The following is a 9,087-nucleotide window of genomic DNA, read 5'->3' as shown; positions in this document are numbered from 1 at the left end:
TTTCGGGACGTCTGTCGCTCGGGCGGCACGAGCTTTCTTTTCTCGTCCTTGTTGTCCGAAGTGATTCCCAGGACCTCCGGCAAGTCCTCATTTCCCGACGACCTCAACCAGCTGACGCGCCTCTTCTTGGGCGATCGCTTCGTGTCAGGATGGGACGAGCCGTACTTGCGTGGCAGCTTGGCGGTCGGGTTCTGGTTCTCCGGACCGCCCCCTTCAGTCTGGACTCCGTTTTCCTCCAACTTGCGGGACTTTGGCACGGCAGCATACCTCCCCGTCGGGGTCTCCTTGTGGGCCACGCCCTGTTCCCTCTCTGGGGCCTCTTCCTCGGACTCGAACAGCGGGATCGTCTCTCCCAAGCAGCAGACCCCGGCCTGTGTCTGTTCTTCGTCGACCGCGTTCCACTTCGTGGTGAATACGTCCACATCTTTGGTCGAAATGCCCTGCGGAGCCTTCCCCCTCGACGTCTCGAGGCTTACCTTCTCAGGGTCCGTGGCCCGAAAAAGCTCTAACATTTCTTCCAGCTTTCGAATTTCGGCCTCAGCTTTTGTTCGGTACTCGAAAAGCTTATCCGCCCTTTCTTCTGATACCCATTTACCTTTGAGGAGTTCACTCTCCCAGTCTTCGACTAATTCCAAGTCCTGCTTAGCATCCACTAGCTGAGTCTGTAACCACTCCTCAAGGCTAGCTTCATCGAGACCTAAATCTTGCCCTAAGGCCAATAGTTCCTTAAGCTTCATATTTCGGTCGCGTGGCCCGTTTCAGTTCCCGCTACCGTAGGATACCTTTTCCATACTACCGGTCGGCAAGCTGGGCTGTGAGCTCCCGCAACGGCGTCAGCCACACAGCGCACTTCCTACGGCCCAGGCGACCTCAATCTCATCCCCCGCTCCTCACGGACTGAGCCGTCACCGTGGTCAGCAGGTCCTGTCGCGGACGCCAGTTTGTCACAGGTTCGGTGAAAATTAACAATAAAAGATCCGAATGATCCCCATGCAAACAAAATTTATAATTTTGTTAGGACCGCTGACCGGACGATAGGTCCACGCCCTGGTGGACGGACTCACTGTGAGGGGCGAGGAACGAGACGGACACGTTGCGTTAAAATAACGAAAACAATTTACTTAACTCACGTTCAAGACAACGCACACACCAAACGTAAAACAAAATAATAATCACACGTCACTCTGCCCTTCTCGCGCGCGGCGCTTTCACCCATAATGAAATTCAAGTAAAAAAAAATTCACACCACTTTTCTTAGCGCACAGGCGCTACTCACATATAAAAGAAACAATCGGCACAGCAACGCTTCAACGGCGTTGTCCAAACTAGACACGAACAAAGGAACAAAAAAAAATGGTATAACAAGGTAATAGCTCTAAATTGTACGATACATTTTTTACAAGGGTGAGTGATGCGAACCTGGCTCCGGAGAGTGGTGTGGGTGACGCGGGCCTGTTGCGACGCTGGTCGAAACGGGGAAGTCTGTGCGTGCTTGGATGCTCCGTGCGATGCTCCTCGGCACCACACTCATCCACGAGCACACACACTTGGGGGCCTGCAGAGCCGCTCCGAGCTCTTCCCGCGTTCCGCCTTCCGCCGCACCCGCTGTCGCTCCCAACTTTCGCGACGCGTCCACCCACCGGTCCAGTCTCCGCATACACTGCCCTGACTCGGCTCGGAATCAAGCCGAGGTCCTCACTTTCTCAAATTCCAGCGGCAGACACCACTCTCCCTTGCCCAAAAAATAATTGTTTCTCTGCAGTGGCAACAACAAAAATAAAAAAAAAAAAAAAAAAACACACGTCACACTGGCAAGCCGATCCTACCCCAGCGAACCATAAAGCGCACCCCCACTCGGACATCTGGAAACCATTCCCAACATTCCGGGAAGCGAGGGGGCCCATCGCTACTAACTAAAAAAACCTCGCGCGAAACGTCCTCGGGGCGAGGGGGCCAGGGGGCCATAAAACAGAAAACGGACGGTGCCCGAACCCTGCCGCTCAACGCGTGGGGCAAGGGAGCATCCCATGACGGGATGCGTTCCCTCGGGAAAACTTCAAAAAAAAAAAAAAAAAAAAAAAAAAAAAAAAGTCGAATTCTGTGACAACGTTCTTTCCCGAGGAGTTTTAAGGGACACGAGCTCTCATTTCGCTGCTAGACCCAGATACGTTACGCACTCATTCGCCTCGGAGGGAGAGCGCCTTTTCACGCCTTCGACGCGCGCGCCATCTGGATTCTTGAAAAGTTCCTATCGGAGATGAAAATCGAGGAGCGCTCCCTCTTAAGAGAGAGAGAGTGAAAAGAAAGAAAAAAAAGTGATGACGAAAGTAATCCCTGGAGAAGGGGAACAAGAGGCACAAAGGACAAACATAAATCTCCAAATACAGCTAGGTGTCTGGTGAGCGATTTAATTGCATCACAATTAAAAAAAAAGTGTTTGCTTGTACGTCACTCGACCGGCGTGTTGAAAGTGGCGACCTTCTCTCGTCCTTGGAGCTCTTCGGTGTCCTTGTGTCATGTGTAGTGGGAGGGGGAAAAGAGATTATCTTCTGCGCGCACTGCCCCCTCCCCCCAAGCCCCTACCCCGCATTCTTTGCTCCTTCTGCACGCGGGGGGGGGGGGGGGGGGGGGGGTTGGGCGTTGGTTGTGCAAATGGGGTCCGTCGGGAAAATGGGAGGTGTCTTTGTTTGAAAAGAACCTGTTTTAAGTAAGTTGAAAGTTGAAAGGCGACCAGCCTCCTTCGTCGGAGGCTGGTCGCCTTGTGTCGTCTTCGATCATGGCGGGATCCGGTTTGGATTCGCGGTACTGAAGCACTGCACTTGATCTGTTCTGAAGTAACAAGTCAAGGGAACTCGATTAAGGTATGTTGAAGTGCTTCTGTTTATGGTGTATTTATTAGCTGCGGCTTCAGAAAGTGTTTTGTTTTGAGCGCGTTCTCTAGCTTGCAAAGCACGCGCCATGCTCTATTCTTCTTGGCACCATGGTTGCTGATTTTGTTATGCAGCACAGAGACCTCATATTCAATCGTATCGAGCGAAACGCCAGTTCTACCTATGGCTTATTTTTTTTGTATGTGTGTTTCGGAGACCCTGGCAGGGTCGCTTGACCATAAACGCCTGTCCACACATGCAGCGGAGCGCTAGAGGCATAGCGCTGACCTTGCGCTAAGTGCGTGCTGACGGGATCGGTCACCAGCTTTGTATCGCACCGACAAAACTCTTGCTCATGGCAGACGAAAAGTAGCTCATGACACGTGAGCAGCGCTACATCAGCGCTTCGCAGCGTGTGAGAACCGGCATTAATGGAGATATTTATTCGATTGTACACTAGACTTTCGCGTTGATGGCAAGAGATCGTGCCGTCACTTTGAAGCATAGTTTGAGCACGCACGCGCTGGGTCTGTAATTCGCAGCGAACGGTCTACTAAAATCTAATATTGCGCTGGTCTGCTGTCAACAGATCGCATGTTGGATGTGAACCATTGTATCACTTATGCAGCCTATTTGTTAATTTACAATGTATGTGTTATAACTTATATCTCATATATTTGTCAAGCGATTGGGTATTTACGCTGCCCTGTTACTAATAATCCAAATTCCTCCCAAAAAAATTGGGTTGCGTGTATGTTTATGCAGCCTAGAACTTGGTCTGCCTCGACGGGCGACGAGTCTCCCAGCTGTAGAGCAATTTAGCCAGTGCAGTACAACCGCTAGCCTGGGGTCTTTAACGTGCATCACGCAGTAGTGATACACGACCGCAAGCCGATACGATGCTCATCCAGATCGAAACGGGCAGGGGTGGGGATTGAACTCAGGATCCCTGAGTTCTGCAGCGCGAGCTTTCGCTCCACGTGCTTCGAGCTGGTGTGCGCTAGCCCACTCGGCCACCGATCCCACCAAATTCCTCCCAAACAAGCAAGAAGCTGCCGGTGCCTAAATAAACGGTGCTGGGACCACGACCGGCTTGGACCGACGTCCCAGTGTACAAGCCATCGTCGACGCAAGTGCACTCTTCGGAATTTGGCCTTATCGTGGATTCTACCGCCCAGGAACTTCGACTTCAGTCATCCTTGAATGCAATGTGTATCTACGAGGCAATAAAGCTACGTTTAACCTGAACTGCACAAATTCGTTTCGGAGATTTGTGGCTCGGTACCAAATATAAAGGATAAACCTTTAGTCCCAGAAGCCTAAATCCAAGGGCGCAATGTTTAGACCCAGGGGTCCAAGTGCAAGGGTCTAATTAGTCCTCGGGGTTCATTTGAAACGGTGTAACAGTTAGTCCCAGGGGTCCAAGCGCAAGGGTCTAACAGTTCGTCTTCGAGGTTCAATTGAAACGGTGCAACAGTTGGTCCCAAAGGACCAAGTGTAAGGGCCTAACAGCTAGTCCTCGAGGCGTAACTGAAAGGGTGTAACAGTTAGTCCCAACGGTGCTAGTGCGAGGGACTAACTGACGGGGCGCAAGAGTTGCTCCCGTTACAGTTGCTCCCCTAGGGGACTAATGGTGGTGGCAGCGCATTTGGTCCCCCGAGGGACTAAGTCGCGCTCCCTTTTTTCTTAGAGTGCATAGTCGTGCATGCCCGTACCTGCCACGATTGCACCCCAGGCTTTGAAAAAACCACTGTGCTTGAAACACCCAGGGATAAGTGTGGGCGAGAAAAAATTGAGGCGTTTAAGATCAAATACGCCGCGAACAATGTTTTTGAGCCTTCTCTGGTGTTATCATCAAAAGAGCTGGAGTTCCTCGCGCCAAAGTTATCGTAAAGCTAGTTTTTATCAATTCAGTTCAGAAAGCGTTTATTGGCCTTTGGGGGAGGGAGAATGGGGCTGAGATCGGTGGCTTACAAGCCTGGATCTATGGCCAAGGGAAGGGGTTGAGGGGGGTTAAAGATAGGCGGTGAGCCCCGCATCGTGGATGAAATCCACGAGCGTGGTCATAACCGCCCGACGTTAGTCGGGAGGGCCCTGAGGATGGACCCATTCCTCCATGCTGGATACGTCTGGTGGTATGTGTTTTCGACGAATCTCTTCCAGCTCCGGACAGTCCCGGAGTAAGTGGCTTTGGTCGGCAAGAAGGCTGGGGTCTTGACAGAAGCTGCAATGGGGTGATGTGGGTGGCTTGGTCCAATGCGTCCTGCGTGCCGGTGTGCATGTGGTGTTTGTGATTATCCTCCGGAGCAGCACCGTTGATCCCCTGCCCATTCCGCTCGGGAGCGGATTTACGCAGGGGGTCAGGGCTGCCCTCAGGGTCTGTCTTGAGGATTCTTTAACGAGCTGTTTTGCCTCCTCAGGGTCGTAGTCTGGGTCTTCGCCATCGTCGCCAAGCTCAGGCGGGAGCGAGTACCCGTGTTCTTGTAGGTGATTTGGCACACTACTCGGCTCGCGGGGGGAATCCAGATGCGCGCGGGCCATGCAGTGAGCTTGTACGTTGCCCTGAATGTCTGCGTGGGCAGGTATCCAGGACATTTTGATGGTTGAACCGGCTGCAATTAGGTCGGAGGCCATCCTTCGGATTGCCTTAACTCGCTTGTTTGGGGAGTGGCGAGAGCGACATTCTATTAATGCAGCCGCAGAGTCAGTGAAAATCTGTAGGTGTGTCGGTCGGATTTCCTTCTCGATGACGGTACGCAGTGCCAGTTGGATAGCTCCAAGTTCTTCGCCCTTGACCGATGTGCCGCCGGGCAATGTTTCGGCCATGGTGATTCCTAGGCGGGGAATCACAACCGCAGCGGAGCAAAACGGTTTAGGGAAGGAGACGAAAGCCGCATCAGTGTATGCTGCGAGCTTCTCATTGGTGTCCGTCCACTCTTGGACGAGTTTGCAGTGCTGTCGCACTTGGCAAGCTTGCTTGCCAGGGCGACTGGGCCCGGCTCTTCTTGGTACCGGTCGGTCGTCCACGAGGCACACATCGTCGCTCCATGGGGGGTCAACCTCCGGGAGAGGGGGAAGGGCTCTGATATCTGAGCCGATCATCTCTAGGATTTGTCGTCCGGAGGCTGAGTGTTGGAGTCGCTCTAGATGAGCTCGTGCTCTCTCCTCTACGGTTTCTCGAGCCGTGTTGAGCTTCGCGTGTGCCTTGAGCTTGTCTAGCGGTGTATATCGGGGGAGGCCAGTGACAATTCGAGCTGCGTTGTTGGTAAGGATTTCCAGTTTCTTCCATTGTGTGTTGGAAAGTCGGTAGTGGGGGGCACCGTAGCAGATGCGGGAGACGATGAGGGTTTTCACCATGCGGCGGGCAACTTCCTCGTCAGCGCCTCCTCTGGTGCCGCTGATCCTTCTAAAGACGTTAAGTGCTGCCTGGCACTGTTGGGTGACCATTGTTAGCCAAGCCTTTGCGGTGCCATCCTCGTGGAATTGGAGTCCTAGGATGCGTACCTCAGGTGCTGATCTGATCGGTTGGCCCGCGAGAGTCAAGTGAAGAGTTGAGCTTCGCGTCCCTTTCCCGTCTGGGGGCTATGACTACGTAGGTTGTCTTATCCGGCGAGGCGGTTAAGCCTACGCTTTGGAGGTGACTTGTCACGACGTCGATCCCCCGTTGGAGGACGCGCTGTTGTTGCGGAACGTTGCCGCGCACTGTCCAGAGGGAAACGTCGTCCGCATAGATGGTGAAATGGAGGTTGGATACCTGTTGCAGTCGACCGGGGAGACGCGCCATGGCCAAATTGAAGAGAAGTGGGGACAGAACTGACCCTTGTGGAACTCCTACTTTGTTCGGTTTTGGCGCTGCCAGGTGTTTGCCGATCCGGACCGCGAAGGTGCGAGTCTCGTGGAAAGACTTGATGAAATTTAGGGCGCGGCCTTCAATGCCGAGGGCGCGCGCTTCTTGGACAATTGCCCAGTGTGGGACGCTGTCGAAGGCTTTTTTGACATCAATCGCGACGACTGTTCTGATTTTAAATTTCTGTTGAATGGGCTTTGGAATAAGATCTTTGGAGAGTAGGATAAGGCTTTCCTGCGTGCCCAGGCCAGTTCTGAACCCTGTCTGCGTCGGATGAAAGGCTTTCGCCCGCTCCAGATACCAGGAGAGGCGGCCAAGTAGCATTCTCTCCACCAGCTTGCAGACGCAGGAGGTGAGAGAGATTGGACGGAAGTTGGCTAGGGTGGTCGGCTTCTTGCCGGGCTTAGGAATTGGAATAACAGTGGAGAGTTTCCACTGGTCTGGAATGTTGCTAGTGCGCCACACTTCGTTAATGTCTTCAAGAAGCCGAGTTTTTGTGGCTTCGGGAAGGTTTCGGAGCATGGCGGTGGTTATTCCGTCCGGACCTGGAGCGCCGTTTGGTTTCCCGTGGTGTAGAGCGTCCTCCATTTCTCCTCTGGTGAAAGGTTGGTTCATGGGGTCCTTCTCGTTGATCTTGACCCTTTCGTATGGGTCCCCCACAGCTGGTGGGGTGCTGGTCGCCGCTGGCTGGGGGAAGAGCGTGTCTCCAGCCTTTTGCGCTAGCGTTTCAACCGTCTTGTTTGTCGTGAGTGCGAGCGTGAGGGTCGCTGCGCGATCCCTTGTTTTGCCCAGCATGGCTCTGGTGACTGCCCATAGTTTTTGAGCAGATGTTTTTTCCGAGAGCGAGGCACTGAACTCCAGCCACTTTTGCCGATCGAGCTGAACCGCATATTTGCGGGCAGCTACCGTGGCTCTTGTCACCTCCCTCAAGGCTCGCGCGTTTTTCGGGCCTCTTCTGTAGCGTTGTAGAGCCCTCAGCCGCCGAGCCCAGAGATTCAACAGGGGAAGGTCCGGGATGGGAGTGTCGAGCTTTATTTGTTTCTTTGTGGTCGCGGCCAGGAGGGCCTCCTTGATGGACTCGAAGACCGTTGGTGCTGTGCTGCTTTGGAGTTTGCTCCTGTACAGGTCTCAGTTCACGACATGTACGAGCCGTTTCCCGGGCTTGGAGGCCGCCGATCGGTTGAGGGCCAGGACTATCCTGATGGGCAGGTGATCGCTCCCGCGAGTGTCGGCCTCCGGCTTCCAAGTGTGATTGGCCGTGTGTGGGCTGTTTGTCTAGGTGGTATCTGGGGTGGTGTGTTTCTGCCGAGCGTTGCAGCTCAGTTGTGTGTTCATCCCTACGGTGTTCATCAGGGTGTAGCGGTGGTGGGTCATTTCATCCAAAAGATTTTGGCCTGCCGAGGTGTCCTGGGCGTAGCCCCACGCTGTGTGTTGGAGGTTGAAGTCTCCCCCGACTATCTTCTGCTCTTTTGGGTAAAGGCCGTCGAGGTGAGCAATCCATCCGTGGTTCCTGGGTTCCCTGAGGGAAGCCCCAGGTCGGTAATGCACGGACACCAGAATGACAGGAATGTCTTGCTGGGTGGTTCGAACGGCTACCACTTCCTGATGTTCCGTGCACCATTGCTGAAGGTCGATCTTGTGCTGCGGCCAGTGTTTCTTGAGGTAGACCATGGCTTGTCCTTCCCGGCCTCCGAACTGGCCCGCCCTAACGGACGGTATCGAGGGATTTGCGTAGGACTTATAGCCGGTCAGCTAGACGGTGGTACAGTAGACTTCTTGCAGTAGGTAGGCGTCTGGGCGTTCCTGTGGTTTGTTATGATGCGTGGCTTTGAGTTCTGCGGCACGTAACCGCAAACCTCGGCAGTTCCACTGGGTCACATTTACTGCCATGCTGGGGGTTAGGGTCGCTCTGTACGGCAGTGCCGGTCTGGGCGGCGATGGCCGTGAAGAGCTGGAGCAGCATGGCAGGGTCGATGGTAATCGTTGAGGAGCAGTTAGCTGGGGCGCAGGCTGTTGACCCTTTCCCCGCTTCTTGCGGTAGTCTTGTCGGATGCGCTTTGAGTTGTCTTGAGACCCCGGAGGAGTGGTATGCCGTCGCGCCGCCTCTCGAATTTTGCGGACAATATCAAGTCTCCTTCGGCAGTATTTGTCTGTAGCCAGGTGTCCATTCTTTCGGCACATTTGGCAGAAAGGGATGGGGGAAGGGCAGGTCACGTTTCCTTGGTCGTCCATTGTCTCTTCGTGGGGCTTTCCGCACGCGGAGCAGACCTGGGGTTCTGGACAGATGTCCGGCTTGTGGCCGATCTTATGACAGTTGCTGCAGGTCACAGCTCGTGCCCTGTACGGGTGTACCTGCAGGACGCTGCGCCT

At 54.0% G+C, this 9,087-nt stretch overlaps 1 pseudogene; it reads right to left on the bottom strand.

Moving 5' to 3' along the window:
* Window positions 1-792: 792 nt before the first annotated feature.
* LOC120844807 lies at window positions 793-8,680 on the bottom strand (annotated as a pseudogene).
* Window positions 8,681-9,087: the final 407 nt, after the last annotated feature.

The sequence above is a fragment of the Ixodes scapularis genome, unplaced genomic scaffold, assembly GCF_016920785.2.
Source record: "Ixodes scapularis isolate PalLabHiFi unplaced genomic scaffold, ASM1692078v2 ptg001200l_1__unscaffolded, whole genome shotgun sequence".
In the NCBI taxonomy this organism is placed as follows: Eukaryota; Metazoa; Arthropoda; class Arachnida; order Ixodida; family Ixodidae; genus Ixodes; species Ixodes scapularis.
The sequence above is the reverse complement of the archived record's forward strand: the minus strand, read 5'-3'. Positions and strand labels throughout refer to the sequence as shown.